Here is a 13,205-nt window from a genome sequence, read left to right as displayed (position 1 = left end):
GGAAAAAGTGGAGAGGAAGTATTAGGGAGGTACTCACTGCAAACTGTAGTATACTTCTGCTTTCTTACTTTGGTGCCATACTCCAAACTCAGTCAATTTCTGCTTTGCGTTTCTACTTCTTTTTTTTTTTTTTTTAACATGCATAACATTCCCCAGATTCCCATTTAACAATACAACCCCCACTATTTCATTCATCATTTTTCATGGACCTGTATTCTCCCCACCCACCCACCCACCCCAGAGTCTTTTACTTTGGTGTAATACTCCAATTCCATTTCAGGTTCGACTTGTGTTTTCTTTTCTAATCTTGTTTTTCAACTTCGGCCTGAGAGTGAGATCATCCCATATTCATCCTTCTGTTTCTGACTTATTTCACTCAACATGATTTTTTCAATGTCCATCCAAGATCGGCTGAAAACGGTGAAGTCACCATATTTTACAGCTGAGTAGTATTCCATTGTGTATATATACCACAACTTGCTCAGCCACTCATCTGTTGTTGGACACCTGGGTTGCTTCCAGGTTTTGGCTAGTACAAATTGTGCTGCCAAGAACATATGTGTACACAGATCTTTTTGGATCGATGTGTTGGGTTCCTTAGGATATATCCCCAGGAGGGGAATTGCAGGGTCATAGGGTAGGTCCATTTCTAGCCTTCTGAGAGTTCTCCAGACTGTTCTCCACAGAGGTTGGACCAATTGACATTCCCACCAGCAGTGCAGGAGGGTTCCTTTGACCCCACACCCTCTCCAGCATTTGCTGCTGTTAGCTTTTCTTTTTTTTTTTTTTTTTTTTTTTAAATTTTTTTTTCAAATATTTATTATTTTATTTATTTATTCCCTTTTGTTGCCCTTGTTGTTGTTATTATTGTTGTTGTCGTTGTTGGATAGGACAGAGAGAAATGGAGAGAGGAGGGGAAGACAGAGAGGAGGAGAGAAAGATAGACACCTGCAGACCTGCTTCACCGCTTGTGAAGCGACTCCCCTGCAGGTGGGGAGCCGGGGTTCAAACCGGGATCCTTATGCAGGTCCTTGTGCTTTGCGCCACCTGCGCTTAGCCCGCTGCGCTACAGCCCGACTCCCCCTGTTAGCTTTTCTGATGTGTGACATTCTCACAGGAGTGAAGTGATATCTCATTGTTGTCTTGATTTGCATTTCTCTGACAATCAGAGACTTGGAGCATTTTTTCATGTGTTTCTCGGCCTTTTGGATCTCTTCTGTGGTGAATATTCTGTCCAATTCCTCCCCCCATTTTTGGATGGGGTTATTTGTTGTCTTGTTGTTGAGTCTGGTAAGCTCTTTATATATGTTGGTTATTAAATTCTTATCTGATGTATGGCATGTAAAGATCTTCTCCCATTCTGTGAGGGGTCTCTTGGTTTGGGTATTGGTTTCTTTTGCTGTGCAGAAGCTTTTTAATTTGATGTAGTCCCATAGGTTTATACTTGCCTTAGTCTTCCTTGTAATTGGATTCGTTTCATTGAAAATGTCTTTAAAATTTATGCGGAAAAAAGTTCTGCCAATATTTTCCTCTAAGTATCTGATAGTTTCTGGTCTAACATCCAAGTCCTTGATCCACTTGGAATTTACTTTTGTATTTGGTGAAATACAGTGATTCAGCTTCATTCTTCTGCATGTTTCAACCCATTGTTTCCAACACCATTTGTTGAAGAGACTCTGCTTTCCCCATGTAATAGTCTGGGCCCCTTTGTCAAAGATTAGATGTCCATACGTGTGGGGCCTCATTTATGGGCTCTCAATTCTATTCCACTGGTCAGTGTGTCTGTTCATGTTCCAGTACCAAGCAGTTTTGATGACAATGGCCCTATAATATAGTTTGAGATCTGGCAGTGTGATGCCTCCGATTCTGTTCTTTTTTCTCAAGATTGTTTTGGCAATTCTAGGTCTTTTCTGGTTCCAGATAAACATTTGTAGCATTTGTTCTATTCTCCTAAAAAATGTGCTTGGGATCTTTATGGGGATAGCATTAAATTTGTAGATGGCTCTGGGTAATATATTCATTTTGATGATGTTAATTCTTCCAACCCATGAGCATGGAATATCTTTCCACTTCTTTGTGTCTTTTTCAATTTCTTTGAGTAGTGACTCATAATTTTCAGTATACAAGTCTTTCACTTCTTTGGTTAGGTTTATTCCTAGATATTTTATTGTTTTTGTTGCTATAGAAAAAGGAACTGATTTCTGGATTTCAATTTCTTCTAACTTAGTGTTTGCATAGAGGAATGCCACTGACTTTTGAATGTTAATTTTATAGCCTGACACATTACTGTATTGCCTGATGATTTCCAAAAGCTTCTTGCTAGATTCCTTAGGTTTTTCCATGTATACTATCATGTCATCTGCAAATAAGGAGAGTTTGACTTCTTCTCTTCCAATCTGTATTCCTTTAATTCCTTGCTCCTGCCTGATTGCTATGGCAAGAACTTCCAACACTATGTTGAATAGTAATGGTGATAGTGGGCAGCCCTGTCTAGTTCCTGATCTGAGGGGAAATGCTTCCAGTTTTTCACCATTGAGTATGATGTTGGCTGTAGGTTTGCTATATATAGACTCCACTATCTTCAGGAATTTTCCATCTATTCCTATTTTTTTGTAGTGTTTTGATCATAAAGGGATGTTGTATTTTGTCAAAGGCTTTCTCTGCATCTATTGATATGACCATGTGGTTTTTGGTCTTGCTTTTGTTGATGTGGTGGATCACATTGATTGATTTACGTATATTAAACCAACCTTGCATGCCTGGAATAAACCCCACTTGGTCATGATGAACAATCTTTTTGATATACTGCTGTATCCGGTTGGCTAGAATTTTGTTCAATATTTTTGCATGTATGTTCATCAGAGATATTGGTCTGTAGTTTTCTTTTTTGGTTGTGTCCCTGTCTGCTTTTGGTATCAGGGTGATGTTGGCTTCATAGAAGCTGGCAGGGAGTATTCCAGTGTCTTCAATCTTCTGGAAGACTTTTAAAAGTAGAGGTATTAGTTCTTCTTTGAAAGTTTTGTAGAATTCATTTGTAAAACCATCTGGTCCAGGACTTTTATTTTTGGGAAGATTTTTGATAACTGTTTCAATTTCATTAGCTGTGATGGGCCTGTTCATGTTATCCACTTCCTCTTTACTTAGTTTTGGAAGTTGGTAGGTATCTAGGAAATCATTCATTTCTTCCAGGTTCTCTAACTTGGTGGCATATAGTTGTTCATAGAAGCCTCGCATGATATGTTGAATTTCTGCAGTGTCTGTTGTGATATCTCCTCTTTCATTTACTATCCGATTTATTTGGGTCTTCTCCCTTTTTTGTTTTGTGAGTCTGGCTAAAGGTTTGTCGATTTTGTTTACTCTTTCGAAGAACCAACATTTACTTTCATTGATCTTTTGTATGGTTTTCCTATTCTCAATGTTATTTATTTCTGCCCTAACTTAGTAATTTCTGTCCTTCTGGTTGCTTTCGGGTTCCTTTGTTGTTCTTCTTCTAGGTCTTTAAGATGTGCAATCAGGCTGTTTATTTGTGCCTTTTCTTGTTTCCTAATGTGTGCTTGTAGAACCATGAACTTCCCTCTTAGGACTGCTTTAGCTGTGTCCCAAATATTTTGATAGCTTGTGTCTTCATTTTCATTGAACTCTCGAAACATTTTGATTTCTTCCTTGATTTCCTCTTTGACCCAGAAGTTGTTAAGAACTGTACTGTTGAGCTTCCACATTTTGGCACTGTTACTAATCTTTTGTTGATTGTTAAGTGTTAGTTTAATTCCACTGTGGTCTGAGAAGATGCTTGGGATGATTTCAGTGCTCTTGAATAGGCTGATGCTGTCTTTGTGGCCTAACATATGGTCTATCCTTGAGAATGACCCATGTGGATTTGAGTAAAATGTGTATTCCAGTTTCTTGGGATGAATGACTCTGAAAATGTCCAATAGTTCTAGTTTATCTATCTCTTCATTTAGCTCCCTTATGTCTTTATTGATTTTCTTCCTGGATGATCTGTCAAGTTGAGATAGTGAGGTGTTGAAGTCCCCTACTATGATTGTGTTACTGTTAATATATTGCTGTAGCTCTTTCAGTAGCAGTTTGATGTATTTAGATGGCTTCTCATTGGGTGCATAGATATTAATAATTGTTAAGTCCTCTTGATTGACTGATCCTCTGAGCATTAAGTAGTGTCCATTCCTATCTTTTTTAATCTTATCTATTTTAAAGTCTATCATGTCAGATATGAGAATAGCTGTTCCTGCCCTTTTTTGTGGGCCATTGGCTTGAATGATAGTTTTCCATCCTTTCACTTTAAGTCTGTGTTTGTCTTGTTGCGTTAGGTGAGTTTCCTGTAGACAACATATTGTTGGGTTGTGTTTTCTGATCCATCTTCCTACTCTGTGTCTTTTAATAGGTGAATTCAGGCCATTCACATTTATTGATATCAAAGATTGAAGGTATTTTAACGCCGTTCTTGTAGAGTTTTAGAGTGTTTTGATATATGTTCTATTTGTGGTGGTCTGGTTGTTTATAGGAAACCTTTCAGAACTTCTTTCAGGACAGGCTTGGTGATGGTTGCTTCCTTCAACTGTTGCTTGTCTGAGAAGGTTTTGATGCTTCCATCTAGTCTGAATGACAATCTAGCAGGATATAGTATTCTTGGCTGAAAGCCTTTCTCATTGAGCACTCGATAGATATCTTGCCATTCTCTTCTGGCCTGTAGTGTTTGTATGGAGAAGTCTGCTGCTAATCTTATGGGTTTTCCTTTGTAGGTGACTCTTTGTTTTTCTCTTGCAGCCTTGAGGATCCTTTCTTTATCCTTATTCCTTTCCAATCTAAGTATGACATGTCTTGGTGTTTTTAGGTCTGGGTTAATTCTGTTTGGGACCCTCTGGGCTTCTTGAATCTTTATGTCTTTGGTGTTGTCTAGACTAGAGAAATTTTCAGCTATTATGGCCTGGAGAACGCTTTCTTCCTCCCCTTCTCTTTCTTCCTCTGGTAAGCCAATAATGTGTATATTGTTTCTTTTGAAGTCATCCCATAGGACTCTGTTGTTGTTTTCAGCATCTCTTAATCTCTTTTTGAGATCTCTTACTTCTTTTTTAGTTGTCTCTAATTCATCCTCAATCTTGCTAATTCTGTCTTCAGCCTCATTGATTCTATTCTCTCTGCCCTCTACTGCTTTCTGGAGTTCATCTATTTTGTTGCCCTGCTCTGATACTGTTTTAGCTTGTTCAGCTAGTTGCCTTCTTAGCTCAGCAATTTCAGCTTTCAGCTCTCTAATAACCATGAGATTATTAGAATTTTCTTCCATATTCTCATTTGTTGTTCCTGCAGTTCTGATTACAATTTTTTCAAATTCTTTACTCACTCCTGTTATTATTTCCTTAGCTAATGTTTGGATGTTGAACTCGTTGTTTTGTGCTTCACCCTCTGGAGGACTTTTAGCTGGACTCTTGTCCTGGTTCGAGTCTCCAATATTTTTTCTTGTTGTTTTAACCATTTTATATAAGTTAACAGTTTTTTCAATCCCTGAGTTGGAGTTCAGTGGTGTAAAAGCCTTTTTTTTTTTTCCCCTGTAGGCTATGGTAGCCTGAGGGCTTTTAAACTATCAATAGGCTTCTTGGCTTAATCAATGACTCCTGACCAAGAGATAAAGCAGGGTGTGGCAGAGATTATCCAGTGGTTATGCAAAGAGACTTTCACAGCCCTTCAGCTATGCCACCGAGGTATAGGTCTTCTCCTGAGTTTCCCGGTTAGATCTCTGTCCCCTGGTGTCCCTCCCTGTTCCTGCTCCAGATTCTGAGGGTAGTAGCAATGGAGACTCAGAGTTGTACTTGGTGAGTCTCTGGGGAGTCCTTTCCTCCCTTCAGCTGTCCCCTTGTTGGTGGAGCAGACTGGAGGTGGTGTCTCCACTGACAAACTGTCGAACTGTTAGCAGTCACTTAATCTCTCCTTAGGCCCCTCTCTCCTCTCTGTCACCAGCCACGCGTGTTTGTACTCACGGGTGATTTACTGGGTTTCTGTGGTCATTCTAGTCCTGTCTTGTTTCAGTCCGGGTGGTCTCCTTTGGTATTCCTAGTTGATCCGGGAGAGGAGAGGAGAGGAGAGAAAGCGATCTGCTGCTCGTAGCTCCGCCTCCAGAAGTCGAATCCCATTTATACAATTTTCTAGCAAGCACTTAATGTAGTTTTCTTCTCAGAAAATTTCTTCCTGTTTGTACTTCCTTACACTAGTCAGTAAATTATACAAACAGGAGTTAAGTACTGTTTGTGATATCTTAGTAATTAATTGGAATTAGGTGGATAGAGATCATATTAAAAAGTCACTATAGACAAGACCTGAAGCAAATTGCAGTTTGTCTAGAATCTAGTTACTATTAGTTTTCCAACCTTCTGAAAATATTAGAGGTAAAGGACACTATCAGTCTTTTTAGGCCATACCAGCTTCATTTAATTGTTAATAATAGTCTGGTATTCTTTAGCAGATAAAACAGTTATGGCCCTTCTCAGTGTATTAACATTATTTGTTAATGGTTCCTGGCATGTGTTAGCCAGAATTTCTTGGGTAAAAATAACAAAAACTGCCTCTGCACAAAAGAGAATTTGTAGAAAGTATATAGATTATCTCAGAGTATAAAAGGAATAGCTGAAGAAGCTGATCAGGAACCAAAGTAATTACAGGAATCATGGTAGTAGGAAGTAAATGATAGTGTTGTGACAATTCAGTGGCATTAAAAATATGTTTAGAAAATTATTCTAAGGGTTGGTTCCAGGAGATAGAAATTGTGTGTCCTAGCTTCTGTTATATACTCAATCTTATGCCAGGAGAACATAATACTTGGCAGTGACTCACAAATGTGAGTGAAGTAAATCTTCAAATTGAAATAGGGCAACCAGAATAGAAGGGAATGTGTGTTACGCAATCAGTCAGAACACCGGATAATGCTTAATGTAGTGTCGCTAATATGAACATTAACACACACACACACACACACACACACACACACACACACACACACACACAGTCTTGATTACCAACTTTCCCCAGCTACCTCACAGGTGAAGTGTGAAGTCCAAGGAAGAAATGAGTTGTTAGTGGAAGGCAAACTTAAAATTGATTCACTCTTATGTTAAACTTACACAGACATGAAGTACAATCCCCCTTTCCAAATACTGCCATTTCCCAAGAGAATTACTACAGTGCAAAAGTAACCTAATAGGTGACTCTGACCCAATATACTACTTCAAATATTTATAAGGTAGACTTTTAAATCGATAAACATTGATGATATTTTAGCTCAGACAAATTCATGATGAAAACATTTAGGTGAATTCTTAAGTTATTTTCCATGGTAGTATTTCAATGAAATTTCTAAAAATAAACTGCATGGAATGATAGTTCCCATTTTAGAGTCAGGAATAATTTAAGAACCAGGTATAATTTAGATTTATCCCCTAAAGTAAGACCCCAATTTAAAAACACATATGTCTGAGTTGATATACACATAAAGAGAGAAACCATTTATTTTTTATGTGACAACAACTGAGAAATTGTCTATACTATTAAAGAAATTCACTGTCCTGAATTTCTTTCTTAGCCTGCTTTTCTACTCACTCAAAGGGTGCCATATAGATGTATATGTTGTTTGGGAATAATGAGAAAACTTTGCTCCTACCATTTGGCCTGAAAATTATAAAAAAATAATACTAATACAGATACAAAAGTACATTTTTCAGTTCATAAAATCCCCTCTAATGAGACAGATGAAAATATAAATTGCTTCTAATGAGCTCAGAATTGCATATACTTCCCTTGGTTTAATTTTGTAAGTGTTCACAGATATCTTTTGTTGTGCTTATTATAAAACAAGAAGTGGCCACTAGGCTGTGATAAACCAATTTGTGAGATTAAAGTGCTGAACTTGAACGGTTTCATTAAATTCTAAGTTATGAGTTGAAATCATAATTTTAAAAGCCTCTTTTTCTTATTTATACAAGACCCACAACATTTATGCTGACAGAAAGTAGCATAAAATGATATGGACTCTGCTGAAGAGGTCTATCAGTATCCCTTAGAAATGCAGTCTTTTAACTGTATCTCCTCTTCATGCATCCTCCTCCAAATGCCCTGTTCAAGCTTTAATGGCATTAAATCTAAACACTTTAATTCCCCAAGTCTATTTCTTGGCTAGTATTCCTTTACACATATTTAAAAATAAGTTCTTATAGACTAATTTAATATTTTACACCTAAGTAGTTTTAGAAAATTAGTTCATCAAAACTGAAAGGAAATTGATCATTGCATTGTGTTCCAATTCTTATATAAAGATGAATAAAATTACAGTAACTATTATTTGTATGCAAACAGCAGCATCTAGTTAATTAGTGGTGCTACTTGGAAATTATGGGTTTCTCAAAAAAAAACTGCAGGGTGTAATAAAATAGAATTGAAGATCATTAGCTTTCAGTAATGAAGTTCAAATAAAATAAGCACCACCCTGCCTTCCTTTAACCTGAAATAGTCTAATTAAAAAAAATAATCTGAGCATGTGCATTTGTTGCTACAAATGTAATACACATTTTAACATATATAATATATATATATGAATATACTTTTCTGTCAAAGTATACAAAGATATCTTGTATTTTCTATTTTATCATCATTCATAGACTTGGTGGCTCTCAATGTTGTTAATGGAGAGTTATCTATGATTTTAAGTATTGATCTTCCTTGATGCACTGCTAATCAATATCCCCATAAATCTGTTTTATTAGTATTTATCCACAAGCATATCTATATTTATACACACACACACACACACACACACACACACACACACACATATCTTCCTCCTAGAAAAATAAGAACATTAATTCTAGTTCTTTATGGTGTTGAAGCTTTCTATTTCTATACCCTCATTAAAATTTTAAGTACTGCCTGCCAATATTTTGCAAATCAGTGTCACTACTTGGAAGATAAGTTTTGTTACAGTCACTGTCCATTAATTCCAGTGTTGACATAAACTATACATGTAACCCTGGAGCATATCACTTAATTTGTACTTAGTTTTCTTACCTCTAAAAATAACATAACTACTACAGATAAGAAGTAAGTATATATAGTTACTCGGGGACTGTAAAGTAATTAGTACAATGTCTGACAAGTCAAAAGCACCAGATAAATGTTAGTTTCTTTCTGCTTCCTTCTCTAACCATGATAATACCTACAAATTACAGACTCCCACTGCATTGGTGAGAAAGGAGCACCCAAACAATTTATCTTCAGTTCTGAGTACAAAGTGTATCAACTGTGTCTTGCTGCATTGCACAATATTAACAACTCACAAAGACATAAAATAAGAACTACTTCTCTCAGGAATCTAAATGACCTCTAAATAGAGCCACTAGGGCATTACTTGTGTTTGTAGTTTGTGTTTTAAAGACTTATGGTGATATCTGGGTCCCAAAATATCCTTTAAATAAACACTACAAGCAAATATCCTTTTTGTAAATGGTTCTAGAAGAGATAAAAAAAAAAGGTTCTGAATGTCTCTTTACAGGGGGCTGCAACATTATGCCCAGTGTAAAAGTATTTCTGTGTGTTTTCTCTGGCTTCTGCCTGTGTTGCTCAGCTAAAGGTCCTTCACTTAATTTCAACACTTGAGAAATTACCCTCACACCTAGAATACCAGTAGTAAGTGGACTAAAACACCAGCATAAGTATTTCCAAAGTCAACTCTGCAGCATTCCACCAGGCTGTTATAATAAGCTTCTGCTATCAAAACTGTCATAGTGGGAAAACACTTCCAGAAAAAAATCTGGGTAGCATAGAGGTGTGTGTGTATGTGTGTGTGTGTGTGTGTGTGTGTGTGTGTGTGTATGTGTGTCTCTGTGTATTACACACACTCCGTGTATTGGCATACATAGTAAGCATGTACTATATACCTGTATACTATCTATGTATATAATACATATATGACAATTAATCTCAGAAAAAGCAATTTAATGAAAAATAAACAATTATTGGGCCTAAAATAAATGTAAACACTGTAAGACATAAAAAGTGTTTATGCATAGCACATGCTTCTTAGCTCTGAAATAATGAGCTTTAACTTATTAACTTATGTATAAACCCATGGAGTAGAGCAAAAGCTCTAGTCCAAGATAATGGGTTAGGAAAAGACGTAGAAGTAGGTCTAGTTTTACACTTTTTCAATCTGCTTTTACATAGTTCATTTGAATTTAAGAATTTTTTTTTCATTTTTTCATTATTTATTTATTCCCTTTTGTTGCCCTTGTGGTTCTATTGTTGTTGTAGTTATTATGTTGTCGATGTTGTTGTTGGATAGGACAGAGAGAAATGGAGAGAGGAGGGGAAGACAGAGAGGGGGAGAGAAAGATAGACACCTGCAGACCTGCTTCACCACCTGTGAAGTGACTCCCCTGCAGGTGGGGAGCCAGGGGCTCAAACCCAGATCCTTACCCCGGTCCCTGCCCTTCGCACCACCTGTGCTTAACACGCTGCACTGCCAGACTCCCGAATCTAAGAATCTTTAATCCCCTTCCCATGAAACAATTTGTTTGTCTTCCTTTAGATTTTTTTTTCTAATGATATTTTATTTAGGATATTCAGTTAATGAATGCATGCCTCCCTTTTGTACTAAATATTATTTAAGTTTGGCCTTTACATTTTTTATAAATGAAGATTCTTGGCAGAACAATTAGCATTTAAAAACTAGAAGGACCTTAGCTCTGTGGACTATTGTGATTAGTTTAGACTCTAATATCAGGTATCTCACAAAGCTGCTTTAGATGTCAAGATATAAAAGCTCTAGCTTTAACCCAAAGGACATTGGGTAATAGTGTGGGCAATGAAACATAAAGGACAAACTACTGTGATTATGTTTGATTTGTGTAAACTTAGGAACTGAGAAAGGTCCCTCAGGCCGGAGAGTATAGGCAAATAAGGATTGAAATGGCCTGTTGGGTTTGTCTCCTTTGCAACTACTGTGCTATTTAAAACCCTAATTTCAGTACAGTCTTTCTCCCAAGTGGGAGTCTCTTAAATTTTGTCAGTTATAAGGTTCACTTACTAACAATGGCAAAAAACTGGAATGCAAGGAAAGAAATATTTGCTTTTGTTATTAAATAGGCTATTGCTGGCTGTAGTTTAAAGCATATATCATGATGTCCACAGTTTTACCAGGCCCACTTGCGCATCACTGAGGATACAAAGATGAAAAATTTCTTCTGCCTTTTCACTCTCTGTGTGTAGACTTTGAATAGTTAGAATATGCCCTAGCCAACTTATATGACATAATTATATGTGCATAATACTGTACATTTCATGGTATTATGAGGTTTTAAAAGAAGTAGTAATAATTTCAAAATATCTCTGATAAAATCTCATATGTAAAGCAGTGAAACTAGTCTGTATGGTGCTCTACTATTGAGTACATGTGATATTTGTTAAAAAGAAAAAGGGAGTCGGGTGGTAGCAGCAAGTGAAGCACACATGGCACAAAGTGCAAGGCAAGAATCGGTGTAAGGATCCCGGTTCGAGCCCCACCTGCAGGGGAATCGCTTCACAAGTGGTGAAACAGGTCTGCAGGTGCCTATGTTTCTCTCCCCCTCTCTGTCTTCCCCTCCTCTCTCCATTTCTCTCTGTCCTATCCAACAACAATGACTACACCAATAGTAATAATGACTACAACAATAAAACAACAAGGGCAACAAAAGGGAATAAATAAAGAAAAAAAAAGTAGATAGCTAGTAGGCCTACTTTAAGATTTTATTTATTTATTAATGAGAAAGGAGAAGAGAGAGAAAGAACCAGACATCACTCTGGCACATGTGCTGCCAGGAATTGAACTCAGGCCCCCAAGCTTGAGAGTCCAATGCGTTATCCACTGTGCCACCTTCTGGACCATGCTAGTAGGCCTATTTTGGTTATATTCCAAAGGGCCTGTGATTATACTGGTGTTTTTTTCCCCTGAGCTTGAAACCTAATATGTAGGTGGATCCAAGTTATTGTCTGGGGAGATGGAGACCCCCACCCCAACTCCTCATCTGCACTATTCCAGTCTTTAGGTTCATGATTACTCAACAATTTGTTTGGCTTCATATGCTAACTCTCTTTTCAGCTACCAGCTTCCAGATGTTACCATGATGCCAACCCTGGACAGACAATCCAACCAATGTGTCCTAGAGCCCCTATTCCCCAGATCCCTGTCCCACTAGGGAAAGAGATAGGCAGGCTGAGAATATGGATCAAACTGTCAATGCCCACGGTGATCAGGGAAGCAATTACAGAAGCCAGACTTTCCACCTTCTGCACCCCATAATGACCTTGGGTCCATACTCCTAGAGAGATAAAGAATAGAAAAACTATCAGGGGAGAGGATGGGATACAGAGTTCTGGTGGTGGGAATTGTGTGGAGTTGTACCCCTCTTATCCTATGGTTTTGTCAGTGTTTCCTTTTTTATAAAAAAAAATAGTAAATCTCCCCAGACCAATAAGGTATACATCAAGATTAAATTTTAATGTTAACTATGGGCTCTGAGTGATAAAAAAAATTCTGGTGGAAGAGTTGATGATGGGGAAGTTAGGTACAGATAAGGTTGGAGAGTATATAATTCAAATGTACTTGTAATAGTAATGTACAAGTTATTTCTTTATATTACTATTATTATTCTTCTGTTTTCAGTAACCTATTAACTAAATGTGATTTCTTCTTTTCATATTTTCTTGAAGTCATATACTTACAGTTGTAAGGACAAAAATAAGAGCATTTCATAAAGGCAAGATTTTCCTGAAATTTAAAATGTAAACAATGTTAGCAAAGGAAGCTATTTGTATACATTTAATTAGCAATGATTGTGTAATTCTAGCCTCAAAAAGGACTCTAAGAATTACTTTATGGTGATAGTCTGATAAAAAAAAAACTGCCTTTAAAAATTAAGTTAATGGTATTGATAAATTGCTGCATGGGCATTAAATGCAGAAAGATCAATTATATATTAAAGGAACACACAGACAATAGGAGGAAAGAACAGGTGGAAGGAAAGGAGAGAGGGAAGAAGTTGTTGTATTTAAAAAAACTATGGCCATGTGGTAACACATCGTAAAGAATACAAGTTACCATGAATGAGGACCTGGGTTTAGCTTCCTCCCCATCTGTATCTGCAGGGAGGAAGCTCTAAGAGCTATGAAGC

This window comes from Erinaceus europaeus, chromosome 2, assembly GCF_950295315.1.
Source record: "Erinaceus europaeus chromosome 2, mEriEur2.1, whole genome shotgun sequence".
Taxonomy (NCBI): Eukaryota; Metazoa; Chordata; class Mammalia; order Eulipotyphla; family Erinaceidae; genus Erinaceus; species Erinaceus europaeus.
Note: the sequence above shows the minus strand (reverse complement) of the source record.